This window comes from Gadus chalcogrammus, chromosome 14 (assembly GCF_026213295.1).
Source record: "Gadus chalcogrammus isolate NIFS_2021 chromosome 14, NIFS_Gcha_1.0, whole genome shotgun sequence".
NCBI lineage: Eukaryota > Metazoa > Chordata > Actinopteri > Gadiformes > Gadidae > Gadus > Gadus chalcogrammus.
In genome coordinates, this window is record NC_079425.1 from 5,304,610 (window position 1) to 5,319,318 (window position 14,709).

Here is a 14,709-nt window from a genome sequence, read left to right on the forward strand (position 1 = left end):
TGGGAAGCGTTACGGAGGGAGGAGCAGGCCCAGGAGGCAGGGGGAGGGATACTGAAACACGACCGTGACACGCACAGCGACAACACGTCGGAATGATGTTGTTGTGTGCGGTCTCGGAGGATTTCAAAGAGACAGATCGCTAGCTGTGACCGCTAACCCTTCTTGTCTCCTCTGAATAAAGGAATTATGTAGCGTCTCAGTGATGCCCATGTCCTTAATGTTCCTTTGTTATCTGTTAACCGAAATGGCAGAGCTCGGTTTCAGTATAGTGTAGCGGTCTACTCCCAGACAAAAGCTACTGGGTTTGATTGCCTCCTTCTTCCACAGCCTGTAGGCCACTTTTAGCATGGGATGCATCCTCCTCCATACCTGCCTTTACCTACCTGACGTGTATCTGAATGACTGTCACTTTGAATAAAAGCATCTGCTAAACGGTAAATAGCCTCTTATGTGTGAAAGAGTTAAGTAGGAATAGGAGGCAGCATATGGGTTGGTGTAGAGAGAGAGAGAGAGCGAATGCGAAAAATCATCAGGAAAAGCAATGAAAGAAGATGAGGAGAAACAGAACAGTGCTTGTCAGTATGTTGAGGCAGGTGTGGGAGTGTGCCATGAGGCTGTGTGATTGCCTGGAGTTTTTAATAAATGCTCAGAGAACCCATGAAAACCTATTAATTCAGCTCAGAAGAGGAATCTCTCTTGGTGTGTGTGTGTGTGCTTGTGAGTGTGTCTAAATAATGGTATGCATGTGTGTGTGTATGTATGTATGTATGTATGTATGTATGTATGTATGTATGTATGTATGTATGTATGTATGTATGTATGTATGTATGTATGTATGTATGTATGTATGTATGTATGTATGTATGTATGTATGTATGTATGTATGTATTTATGTACAGTATGTGTGTGTATGTATTTGTGTGTATACATGCATGTGCATGTATGTGTATGTATTTGTGTGTGCGCATGCATGTGCATGCATTTGCATGTGCTGCCTCAGCTTGTGTGTGTGAATGCCTGTGTGTGTGTGTGTGTGTGTGTGTGTGTGTGTGTGTGTGTGTGTGTGTGTGTGTGTGTGTGTGTGTGTGTGTGTGTGTGTGTGTGTGTATGTGTGTGTGTGTGTGTGTGTGTGTGTGTGTATGTGTGTGTCTGTGTGTGTGTGTGTGTGGGTCTGTGTGTGTATGTGTGTGTGTGTGTGTGTGTGTGTGTGTGTGTGTGTATGTGTGTGTGTGTGTGTGTGTGTGTGTGTGTGTGTGTATGTGTGTGTGTGTGTGTGTGTGTTTGTGTGTATGTGTGTGTGGGTGTGTGTGTGTGTGTGTGTGGGTCTGTGTGTGTGGGTCTGTGTGTGTGTGTGTGTGTGTGTATGTGTGTGTCTGTGTGTGTGTGTGTGTGGGTGTGTGTGTGTGTGTGTGTGTGTGTGTGGGTCTGTGTGTGTGGGTGCGTATCTGAAGTGATGATCCAGTGTGTGACTGAAGCCTCCCGTGGTGACATCTGAACAGCCCTCAGAGGAGGGCAGCTAGTGAGAGGGAGCCGACGGAAAGGGCACAGATGTCCCGTAGAATCTCTGGAAACATTATCAAGGCAGATAATCCGCCAGTCAGAGATAAGATGTACTTCATGAATCACAGACAGCAACTTTGGATTGTGTGTCTGTCTGTCGAGATTGCATAAATATCTGGATGTTCATCAGTACTTAAGAGTTAAACAAAATGCCTTTTTTAATGTATTTTGCTTGTTCTGCAAATCCTTATTTTTGCGAGGGAAGCAACCCTGTTTAGTTTAATTTCACAGTGGTTGAATCTGAAGTGCCAACAACTACAGGGTTGACCTGCTGTCTCCGAGAGCGCAAAGTCTTTGTTGTTAAAGGGATTAAAAAGGCACAGATCTATTAAAGGAAGGGTTTAAGTGGGGCAGGGGAGAGTGTCATGACAAAAGTTGCTGGGTTTATTCCTCAATCACTGCAAACATCTGTAGGCATTCTTTGGCAACGTGCTAAACCCCATACCTCCTCCTTAATGACATGCTTCAGAATCCAGGTTGGCTAAAATACTACATTTATTTGACTAAATAGAAGAGAAAAGCATTGCCATTGGAGCGTGTCAAGTAAAACATGCACACAAATTAAGATGGCGTTGACACATTGAACCCCAAAATAATATTGTATGTACCAAAGCGTCTTGTTCAGATTGTGTACTATTCCCTAAAGGCTGTGTTTGTCTATGATTGATGTGTGAGGTGCATGTAGGGTGAATAGTTCCCAGGCACCAAGAAGAGGATCCTGTGGGACTGTTATCCTGTTTTACTGCCGTAGTAGCAGACACCAGCAAATCCCCACACAATGGATTCCATCATTCCCCTCTGAGCTCCCCCAATGCTGATTGTAATCAACATTGCACCGATCAGACTTTCTCTCGTCTGCTGATGAAAGTGCGTCGTGTGTTTTTGCTGTGTAATGTTATCAACAAACTGTGTTCTGATCTAGCGTCCAACCGCTCCGCAGAAGGCAGCCGGATCATTCTCAGGGCAGATAAGGTGGAAATCACACTGCATCACAGTTTTCCCCGTTCCTCTATCCTTGGATCTGGGCTGTTGCTCTGCAATGACGCCAATTACGACTGCAGCCTAGCAAGATAAATAAGAAACGGACAGGCGGGTATAAATGGACTGCATTTATAGAGCGCTTCTCTAACCGGGGGCCACTCAAAGCGCTTTACAACTATTGCCTGACATTTACCCATTCATGCACACATTCACACACCGACGACGGTGTCAGCCACGCAAGGCGACTGCCAGCTCGTCTGAAATAGTAAGGGTGAGATGTCTTGCTCAGGGACACCTCAACACTCCTGGGAGGAGCCGGGATCAAACCAGCAACCTTCTAGTTACAAGTCAACCCACTCCATCTCCTGAGCAAACGCCGCCCTGTGTGTAGACGCACGACGACTGAAGATGGATAAAGGATGGACGGCTGGGTCATCAGATGGACTGACCGGCAGGTGGAAGGGACAGATAGGACAGACAGATGGAACAGACGTGTACGGATAAAGGAGTGTGTCATGAATAGGTCGCTGGGCGATGAGAGGACTGTGAAGTGGGTGGACAACTCGCGGCTTTGCGCTCGATGTATGGATCCTCATTCTGGAGCAGGAGAATTTGAAACTATGGAGGAGACGGTGAGTGGAGAATGCCGCAAGACACAGTTAGAAAAGAGGGTGGAGGGTGTGGGGGGTTGGATCTAGCTGGTTATTGGTCGGGGAGGTGGAGTGATGGGCGTGGTCATTCTCCCTTTTATAAACAAGTTTATAGAACGCCATGACAAAAAACAAAATGGTAGATAAAAGTAACAAGACAAAAAAGACAGCTACAACTGATAGATAAAACAGACAGATAAAACCGGACGACCAGATATATAGAACAGATAGACAAAACAGACGGACAGAACGGCTTGTTTCCCCCGTCCACGTCCGCCTCCAGCTTCAGCGTCCCCCACAAAGGACCCCAGTGACGAGCAGCAAGCACCTGTGCGCTTCGCGAGCCCCTTCCACCCGGCGGAGGCAGAACTGTGTGCCCTCTGTCCCCTACCCCCAGGTGTCCAATAGGAACGGAGCATTCCCCGACACACAAAAGACATGCTAATGAAGCACCCGCGGCGTGGTCAGCGAGAGGGGGCGACGACGTGCTCTCAGACGGAGACTCTGTGCATCCTAATGAGACTTGAGCGGAGACAGTGTTGACACTGATAGCCCTGCTGAACGGCCTCCACACTGGGTCCAATGGAAGTCCTACACGACGCACGTTCGGATCATTTGGAGGTTTATTGCCGTGCGTGTAAAAGCGATCCATTCACAGTCTTAACTGCGGACTACCCTCAAGCGCATTGTATGATTGCAACATTTGTAATATCCCTGCTGCCTGTATGGAAATCAAAAACGGAGAAGACACTGTACTATACTATGTATGCATACACCTAGGAAATACAATAAGAAGAACATAGAAGTTAGCTACGCCTATGTACATAATTTTGACAGTGACCATTGATAACTAATCTTTCAACCCGGATTTCAGGCGACTTCGTGCTAATGCTCACGAAAAGGAATCTCTTGAACGGTGTCCCGAAGCCCGATTGTCTGACGTTTTTGTGCAACACAGACCAGCCGTAAACCCATGCATTTTGAATGGGAGCGTTTCTCATCCTTTTTCGTGTTACACAGACCGACATTTAAACCAATGCGTTTCAATCGGGCATCTGAAATGCAGATGTTTGCAGCAGACCTCCTGAAAAACTGAAACCAACCACGTCCCCTAAACCCAGTCTCACACCAGATTGTAGTATGTCTATGTTGTTCCACAGCGAAAAACGTAGTAGTTTTACAATAACGGGCTTAAACATGTCACATGCCTCTGACTTTTTGGCCTATTCATTTCAATGGGCCTCCACGTCACGTGACACGTGTCAAGGTTGCTATGGTCAACACCCAACCCGGTCATCGTATACATCCATATGCACTTGTTTACGACCTATTGCCATTATTTCATTTCTGTAAAATGCACGCATATCTATCATAAATCTATTTTTTGATTTATGATAGATATCATAAATCAAAAAATATGATATCTATCAACAACCCCTCCCCCCTGGCGGGGGGAAAACAGAAAAAAAAAAAAACAGAAACTAAGATATCTGTTATATTATATATTATATGTTATAATGTGTAGATCATCATAATGAATGCAATTGCATTACAATTATTGTTTTTAATATTGTTGTGGATTATCTGTAGCCAGTCAACAGCCGGTTTAGAACCTGGGATGCACATTCCACAAATCGAAGTGTGACTTTCGTTCTGTATGACATCACAGCTGCAATTTAGAACATAGAACTAAACCTTTCTCAGTTTTCTATTTTCAAATGACATGTTAGGCATTAAACATTTATACACCGTGAAGAGCAACATTGCATCGCAACGTCCAGACAGGAGCATACATACTTTCAGCTTGATTCGTGGCAAGACTTCCATCATGGCCAATGAACAGCCTGAGCGGTCCTATCAACCCCTGGTCCGAAAACCCCCGGACCCATTGCTCAGTTTCTATTGTTTCAGGGAAACAATAGAAACCTCTCCCTGGTGGACCAGCGAGCCTTCTGCAGAGGAGGGTGGGGTGAGGCAGAGGAATAGGAGCAGAGAGGATCCGGAGGAAGGCCAAACCCCCACCAAGAGGTTGAGGACCAGCTACGGGAAACAACCTCCCCATGTGGAGGCTGTGGGGAAGGCAGAGGACAGTGGTCCCAGCTCCTCTGCAGGTGTTGAGCGGTCTGACCACAGCTCCGCCTGTATCACCTCCTCCAGCAAGACCTGCATGATGACCTACAGCACAGGTCAGACAGAAGGACTGTTAAATATGAAGGGATGAATGAAAGGATGGATGGATAGATAGACTCAATAACAGTCTGTGTTGTCTCAGCCGACTTTGAAGCTCTGTACAAGGAGTTGGAGCGGCTGGGACAAGGAGGATTCGGGAGTGTCTTTGCTGGCTACCGGAGAGAGGACCGTCTGCCTGTGAGAGTGACACCACAGAACCACACTCCATGTGTTAGCACATACGTGTCAGATCCACTCGAGGCAGAGGACTCCTCTGAGGCCCGTGAAGACCCAGGGGTGCCCGGTTCTTCGTCCGGATCCTGGGACACGGACAGATCTGGCAGCAGTCCCAGCTCCTCTGCAGGTGTTGAGCGCTCCGACCACAGCTCCGCCCGTATCACCTCCTCCAGCAGGATCCGCCTGACGACCTACAGCACAGGTCAGACTGATGGACGGTTAGATATGAAGGGATGAATGAAAGGATGGATGGATAGATAGACTCAATAGCAGTCTGTGTTGTCTCAGCCGACTTTGAAGCTCTGTACGAGGAGCTGGAGCAGCTGGGACAAGGAGGATTCGGGAGTGTCTTTGCTGGCTACCGGAGACAGGACCGTCTGCCTGTAAGAGTTACACCACAGAACCACACTCCATGTGTTAGCACATACGTGTCTGATCCACGCCATCCTCTGTTGAACAGTAAAGCAGTGAGCTTGTGTCTTTGTTGCTTAGGTCGCTATAAAGCATATCCCCATGGAGATGGTCGAAATGACCCGGGTGGTGAGTAACTGTAATCATCATGTTATTATCTACAGTAATCTTATGACTCTGATTATGATGACGATCACATGTTAAATCAATGAACCTGTTCTTTGGTCTGCCGTAATCCTGTTGTTGGCTCTATAGCCATGACAACCTGGGTTTGAATGTTCCAGGACCAGCCCACTCTAAATACACTCTGTGTTTCAGACTCTTCACGGGCAGCTGACGGACTGCCCGCTGGAAGTGTCTTTGATGCTGAGGGCCGCCGAAGATCAGCTGGACCCTGAGGGCCCCAGGGCAGTTGTCCTCCTGCTAGACTGGTTCCAGCTGGACCAGGAGCTGCTCCTGGTGCAGGAGAGACCCGACGCCTCCGTGGATCTACGCGCCTACATGAGGAGCAAGGGGAGCACGCTGCAGGAGCAGGAAGCCAAGGTGTGTGGGGGTCAGCCTGGATGGGGGTTCAGTTCAGCCTTCATGGTTCTTCAGGGAGGGGACAATCCAACAGGAAAGATACATCCAAATAGTAGTGTGTTCAGGTGTATTTACCTGTGTTCAGAAGGATGACTTGTCTGTGTGTGTGTGTGTGTGTGTGTGTGTGTGTGTGTGTGTGTGTGTGTGTGTGTGTGTGTGTGTGTGTGTGTGTGTGTGTGTGTGTGTGTGTGTGTGTGTGTGTGTGTGTGTGTGTGTGTGCTTTCCCTCTGTATCAGATGATTCTGCACCAAGTGGTGGAAGGAATCCAAGGGCTCCACTCCAGAGGCGTGCTGCACCGCGACATCAAGCCTGAAAACCTCCTGGTGGAGACAGGCTCTGACACGCCCCGGGTCCGGATCATAGACCTGGGATGCGGTTGCCTCCACAACAACGAGGTGTATTTAGAGTTTGACGGTAAACTTTTTTAATTCAAATTTGCTCTGGCTATAAAATATGGTTTGATCACCACCATAGCGACATCTGGGGTCTTTCAAGGGTTTGAAGAGAGCAGAAAAGAGTAGAAGGGGGCAGCTTTTAAAAAAACATAAATAAATGAAAAATCCACTCAATGAGATCCCACAGAGAAGATCCCATACGATACTGAAACAATTTCTTAAGAATAATCCCAAACTATGCTCACATGGTACATTGAGGTGTTCAACGCTAAAGTCAGTAGCGGGTGCGGCATGGGGGTCGACGAGGGTCAGCGTGCTGCGGGGATGAGGAGATAAGGAGAGACGGCGATGTGCTGTGTCCAGGGGCGTAGCCACATCACATGGGGGCCATGTGATGTTGGCCCCCCTGCTGGCCGCCCCTAGTATGAAAAAAAAAGAAAAAAAAAATCCTGAAGGGAAACGGTCTAAAATGAAATATATGCACTAATAGTTTGATCTAACTTTGAATTCTTATCCTTAGTCAAACTGTCCCCCCCCCCCCCCCCCCCCGTTAACCTGACGGGCCCATCCACTGGAGGGAGGTCCTGTGTGGGGGGGCCCCTGTTCTGTCCAAGCCCTGGGAGCTGGGTGGTGACGCTAAACCCTGTTGTGTACCAGGCACCGACTCGCACATCCCCCCAGAGTGGTACGCCCGGGGGGCCTACAGAGCCGACCCGATGACGGTGTGGCAGGTGGGCGTGCTGCTCTATGAAATGCTCACGGGCCACGTCCCTTTCCAGACCAGCACCGAAATCATCTGGAAAAAGCTTCCACGCATCGAGAGTGACGTATCACCAAGTGAGACACACATTCACACACGTGCATTCATACACAAGCACGCACGCACACACACTCGCACACACACTCGCACTCGCACACACACAACGTGCGCACACACACATACACAACCTAGAACACACAAACAACAGCATGATCTCGCATTGGAGCGAGCATCCTTACAAAACACACGCACACATGAACAACATAAAGCCATGCATCCTGACCCACAGCCAGGTGTTCATATTGTAACGCGGCTCGTATCCTCTCCAGACTGCAAGGACTTTCTGAAGAGGTGCCTTACCAAGCGCGCTCTGGGCCGACCGCTGCTGCAGAGCCTGCTGCTCCATCCCTGGCTGCGGGGGGCACGTCGTTTATGACCTGGACCCCTACATAAGCTGTTAAGCTATGGAACTGTCTTCCTTCAACAAGAATGCCTCTAACTTATGGGGATTAATACGCCTGATGAGATAATTATGTTACATTTTGCAAAACTTTTTTGGAATCCATGATTTTCATAGCAGAAGTGCAGTCATGATTTCCACTGCAATTTACTTCATATGGCTATTTATTATCCGAAAAAGTTGATTTATGCAAGATGTTTGAAAAATATAAGGCCTACTTGTCAAAAGTAGGATGTTAATATTAGTGGCAAAACGTGTGGCAATTTTGAATATACCGGTAGGTGGTTTACACTCTGCTTACTTACTCCTGTTTTAGATAAATAACCTCAAAACAGTTTGATTTCAAGCCTTAACATATCCAGTCAACCTTGAGAGAGCGACAAAAATGGGAAATGACTTCATAAGGAGTCGCCTGTTTGCAAAAACTAGTAGACTATTGAGTGGTGTACGACTAGCCTAGTAAGACTAGTGACAAGACATTACTGAAAAAAATACAGACTTGTGTCTGTTTGTGTGTGAAAGATTTGGGGATTTGTTGACCTTTGTCATTAAGACTGTCCTTGTGCTTTGGTTAATATTATGATGCAAATGAGTTTCATGATTCATGATTTTTAAAGACTCTTCTGTACAATTTGCTAAATCAGACATTGTCTCCTTGTTTTTAAGGGTTTGTATGCAAAATGTTTTCATGCACAATGGACAATGAACAATATTGTCCAATGTAAAATAAAACCTATTTTGATTTTGACTCCCTTTTGACACTGTAGTTATTTTTTCCTTCTGTACACTGCACGATCAATAATGTGGTTTATAATTTAGATAACTCAGATAGATTTCACCCTCCGAACAATTATTAAACTGGTTCCCTATTCCAGATTCCTATAAAGATGCAGCTTGTTATGCACTCAACAACAGAAATAATCAATTCACACCAAGCGTGAATAATAACCTCTCACATATGAGGGCCATGGCATGCCTCGGCAGAACATCTTTGTTTGTTTTTTGCTGCAAAAATTGGAGTGCTGTTTTGACGTGTCCATAAATAGAGGCCGCACAGCACAGCCAGACCCCCCCTTCTGAAGTCGGAAAAAAATCTCAAGATTAAAAATGGATTGGTTTAAATGTCATTCTAATGTCATTCCACGAAAAAGTCAGAGAAACACTCCCATTTATAAACCATGGGTTAACTTAACTTATCGTTCTTCTGTGTAGCACGAAGAAGGCTCCAGAAACACTCCCATTCAAAATGTATGGGTTAACATTTCGTGCTCTGGGACACGATTCCATCGATCAATTTACGTGAGCATGTGCATGAAATAACCTGTTACCGGGGTTGAATCATTCTTGATGTTCGAAGGACGGTTGTTTCATTTAGGGTAGTGTGACGACCCAGGCGGGTCTCTCGAGGCTCCGCCCATTTGTGCTGCTTGCCTGTTCTGTCCCCGCCCTTTCTTGTGCGCAGGTCTCAGGTGTGAGCAATGAACCTGCTGATTGGCGAGGGTAGAAAAGGCCTGCCGTGCCGACACCCAGGCACGCCTCTCCTCAGCTGGCGTTAGGCGTTTGTTTGGTTGTTTCCATGACTGATCTCACTCCACACTTTTGGTTACATCGCATATCACTGACTTACACCACATCCCATTACCTTTACCTTAGTTTCTGTTAAATCTTATGTGATAAATAATTGTTGTTCCTTTATCCTGCGTGTGGCCTCCACTGTTTATGTGCATGCCAGAGCCAAGCATGTTACACTAGATAGTGGGGTTTCGTGCTGCCGTTACCATTTACCCTGTAAACTGAAAACAGACTAATCTGAATCATGTAGGTGGTGGAAATGCATCATTCAATGACGCCTTTAGACGATACAGGGACCTTTCTTTGTGCAAAAAGGTTAAAACCTGAGTCACTTCAAGGAGAAAACAAAAGGTAATCACATTAATGTAATTATATAAATGGCACTCAACAGCAATTGAGAAATAATGAAACATATGTGAGCAGTTTAAACCTCTGACAAGCATTTAAATCCTGCAACCGACAAAATCCTGCTGACTTTGTTGACGATAAATTATGTAATTGATTCCATCATCACAGGCACACTTACCGGGAGGAAAGAATAAAACCGATCCATTCAAACAGATATTTTATCACTCTAAACAAGAGGATGTCATCAACAAATCATTATTCAGTAGGAGTGGTCAATAAAGCACCTACAAATTTGGTAGTGTCCATTGGCTGGTTATAGAGATATGGAGCGCAAAAATGTATTTCTTGTTCTGTGGAGATCCACCCACATACTCAGAGTTCCCTGATGCCTTACATCGATTTCTTAATGTAGTGACGCTTTTTATTCTACACAACGGGCATTGTATATTTTTCTTGTTAAATATGCAAAGGGGCATATCCGACCAGAATCATTTGTGAATGCATGACAATAATCTAGACCGTAATGATAATATGGTACTTTCGTTTTTTAATCAAATGCAACCCATTGTTTGTAATAAATGTGTGCAGCTTAACATTTACTTTGGAAATAAAGACGGCAGTAAATTATTTGTTCAATTTTAATTATGCATGAAACACAAATTCTGAAAAGGTTACATTCTTTGGTCATTAATAAAAAGAAACAAACAAATGTATTAGATTATATTTATGCATAAAAACATTATTCTGAAAGGTTGCATTCTGTGGGCATATTTAAAAACATCAAGTGCAAAAAAATAAGTGCTGTCTATTAACACTGAAAGAGATGAGATTCTGGTGAGATACATACAATTAAAAAAAAGTTTACATGTGTCGGTTGTGTGACAACTTTTGGCAGTTAAAGTTACCCCTTACATTTGATGGACGTCTTGTTTTGATGCGAGGTTGGTGTAGCATTTAAGACTTGAGGAAACCGTCATTGATAAACTTCCTGCTCTGTGCCAAACAGATCCCATCATTAATCTCATCTGTCAAGTCCCTGCAGGTAGGGGCCTAGAGCCCTCAGCGGAACCAAAAACGATGCCGTCTGTGTCACAGTAAAGGATACCCTCTTTCTGTTTGTTCAAAAGGTCGTATAGCATAAGCATAGCGTGGAATTCCTGCCTTGGCATAGTTTGCCGTTTCTCATCAGTATTCACCTTGCTGGGGTAGCCTGAAGCCTCCTGCTTCAACTTGAGGAATGTCTTAAAACACCACATCTGTTTTGCCACACCTCACATCTTTGTCATTCGAAAGCCCTTTAACAGCTTCTTGCTTTTCGAATTATACTATGTACCAGCCAATACCCTCTCCTCACTACAGTGCTGAAAGTCGAGGGGTGGAACAGACACATTCAACAATACCAAAAATCTTAAACAGAATCAAAATCTCTAAAGATTATTTCTGGATGCCCTATAGGCTTTTGTAGACTACTATAGGTTACAGCAATGTGAAGTCATGATAGTTCATATTCCCAGGCTCTTTTGTGGTACAACTTGGTGGCATTGGTTAGAAAGTCATAGATAATAATGCAGATATATCCTACTTTGTAGCTTCAGAGTTGACAAATATTGCCTGAAACTCACATTAGTTTCCGTTTTCCCCAATGATTAAACCATGATCTCTTTTAAGGGGCACACTTTGAACTGAAACCGTCTTCCAATCTCACAACGGGGGTCTTGGTGATGGGATTACCATGAGTCGGGGGCAACATTTATCACAACCCTGATAAGAACTGCCTGCAAATTCATAGGCTGTGCGTGTACTTGGTGCATCTCCGTCTGGGAATAAAATGACCCAAAATGACCCTCCCCATGATTGAGAGCATGTGGAATCTCCTAGATATAAATATGGGCCAGATATTCGAGCCACTGGATGGATACAGTCAAGTATTGTGCTACTTGACACACACACACACACACACACACACACACACACACACACACACACACACACACACACACACACACACACACACACACACACACACACACACACACACACACACACACACACACACACACACACACACACACTATATTTTAGTGCTAGTGTGTTCTCTGGTGAAAAAGTATGTTTTGTATGCATGCATATCCATGCCTGAGTGGTGATTTCAAAGGGTTTAAACCTACTTAGTTTTTCAGTAAATTATGCATGCTTTTGTATCACGACATTGTTGACCCTGTAGTGACACTGCAAGTTAAAGTGCAGCGGCGTACAGATCTGTACCACGAGTTTGTACCTTTTCATCAAAGGATGTTTTCGACTCATCAATGGAGTCGGAATCATAGGGTAAGGATCCTTGCAGAACTCCTTCTCCTTTGTATTGAAAATAACCTATTTCCAGATCAAATCCTAGAGCAGACTTTCAGCTAGAGACTAATGGGAAGAAAACTTAGACAGTCAATCCACCTCTGGCTGAATCACTTATCACAGCAAGAGGACTACCATGGATGGTTAGTGAGAGGGTTATCCCACATTTAGTGAAATCATAATGCAACTGTGGAATCCTTTGAACGTATAGGTAAACCCTATTTACAAGTGACTCTTGCTAGTCTGTATAAACAGTACTTTTCCATACTCTTGCCGAATTGCCTGTTGCATGTTGTCAATCAGACACAGCATGACCTTGAATATTTGTGCATGAGAATTTATTGCTTTAAGCCACATAGTGTCCGGTTTTCTGAGCTGGTAGTGTTAGTCATGCAAGTGCAACCATATTGTTTCTGGGTGCGTCTGAAATTGTCCTAGCATTTTAAAAGAAGGGCTGTGTTGAAAAATGTGTATTTTTACATCTAAATGCCTCTCAACGCTTCCACTAACCTGGCATGAAACTATGCCTTTGCAAGTAAATCATCGCAGAATTCTGCATGTGAGAAATTGCTTAACACACAAGACTAGTATTACTTGCAGACGTGTGGATCTTGATGTTGATATATCTCTCTGACCCGAGGAAAAAGGTCCACATTGACACCAGCCTGACGTCCCTGGCCCGGCGCCCGGATTCCAGCATGAAGGATTGGGTTCTGACCCGTTTTCTTGAGGACACGTCCACACACAGCGACTTCAACAGGCTGTTCATCAACGGCATCTGCATCACTGCTGGTCATGCACCAGGTGCAGGGGTCCGGTCTGCTGTCATCCCAGGATCTGATTTCATTATCCGTCCACATTTCTGGTAGATAGCGAGGAAGCAGCCCCCTTCGGGGCTGGCGTGGTCACGATCTGACTGAGATGAGGAAGGAGAATGTTCGAGCAATATCTAAGAAAAAGTGATTTACATGAGGGGATTTTTCCGGATGCTTTCATCCAAAGCAATTTACAACCAGTCTCTCACACCGATGGCAGAGTCACCCACGCAGGGCGACAGCCAGCTCCTCAGCAGCAATCAGGGTGAGGGACACCTCGACACTCAGCTAGGAGGCGACGGAGATCATACTAGCAACCTTCCGGTTACCAGTCAACCCGCTCTGCCTCCTGAGCTACTGCTGTTTTACAGTAATAAGTCTCACCATGTAGTCCAGTCCAGACGATGTTACACTAGCTTCTCTTGCTCGGTGGGCACGCTTTAGCTGTAGATATGAGGGCACCAAGTTCTCTTCCCCTCACAGTGACACGGCCAGACAATTATTACGGAAACTATGACTTCAGACCTTGTGCCCTGAATAATGTCGTTCAAGGTATTACTTTGAAGAGTTGAGTCCAAACGAATCTGTCTTTTACAACAAAAGAGCCTTCCTTCGTTTGGTCCTATTCTGTAATTCGCATCTTTGTAGTAATAGCAGCTCCGACACAAATGACTCGCCTAACACCCTGGTTGTGCAAATTCTCTTTCTGATTGGTTACAAGTGCCAAATATTATAGTCTGTATGTGACTATCACCTGGTCCCAATTACAGCCTATCAGACACAGTGATTGCGATAACCTGCCTTCCATGGTGCTGGCATATTCGATGTGGTTTTTGGTTAACCTTCGAATATGAAGTGGGTGGAGTAGATTCTTGATAGAGATAAAGAGGGGAGGGGGGGGGGGTAGTGAGGGATGGAGAGGAGAGAGAGGGAGGGGAGTGAGCGACATTAAAAAGCAGAGGGAGAAAGAGAAAGGCGGAGAGAAAGAGTGTGAGATAATGAGAGAGAGAGAGAAATAGGAGTCAGGGTGAGAGAGCGAGAGAGAGAGAGAGAGAGAGAGAGAGAGAGAGAGAGAGAGAGAGAGAGAGAGAGAGAGAGAGAGAGAGAGAGAGAGAGAGAGAATAACTGGAGATAAAAATTGGAATTATTGCCAATACCTGTTTTAGGTCCCACAGAGACAGCCAATAAACACGCTCGTGTATGGGCTGCATTAAGGACAGGGCAGCCTCCCAGCACAACAAAAGATCAATATCTACCATATAGACTGGCATCCAGCCCTCTGTGCACTCCACCCTCCCTGGCCAACCCTTCACACTTAACCCCGTCCTCCATTAAGCTCCTCCTCTTCTTCACTCCCCTTCCTTCTGTGCAAAAAGGGCATGATTGAAACACATAGCGAGAGAGACAGAGAGAGAGAGAG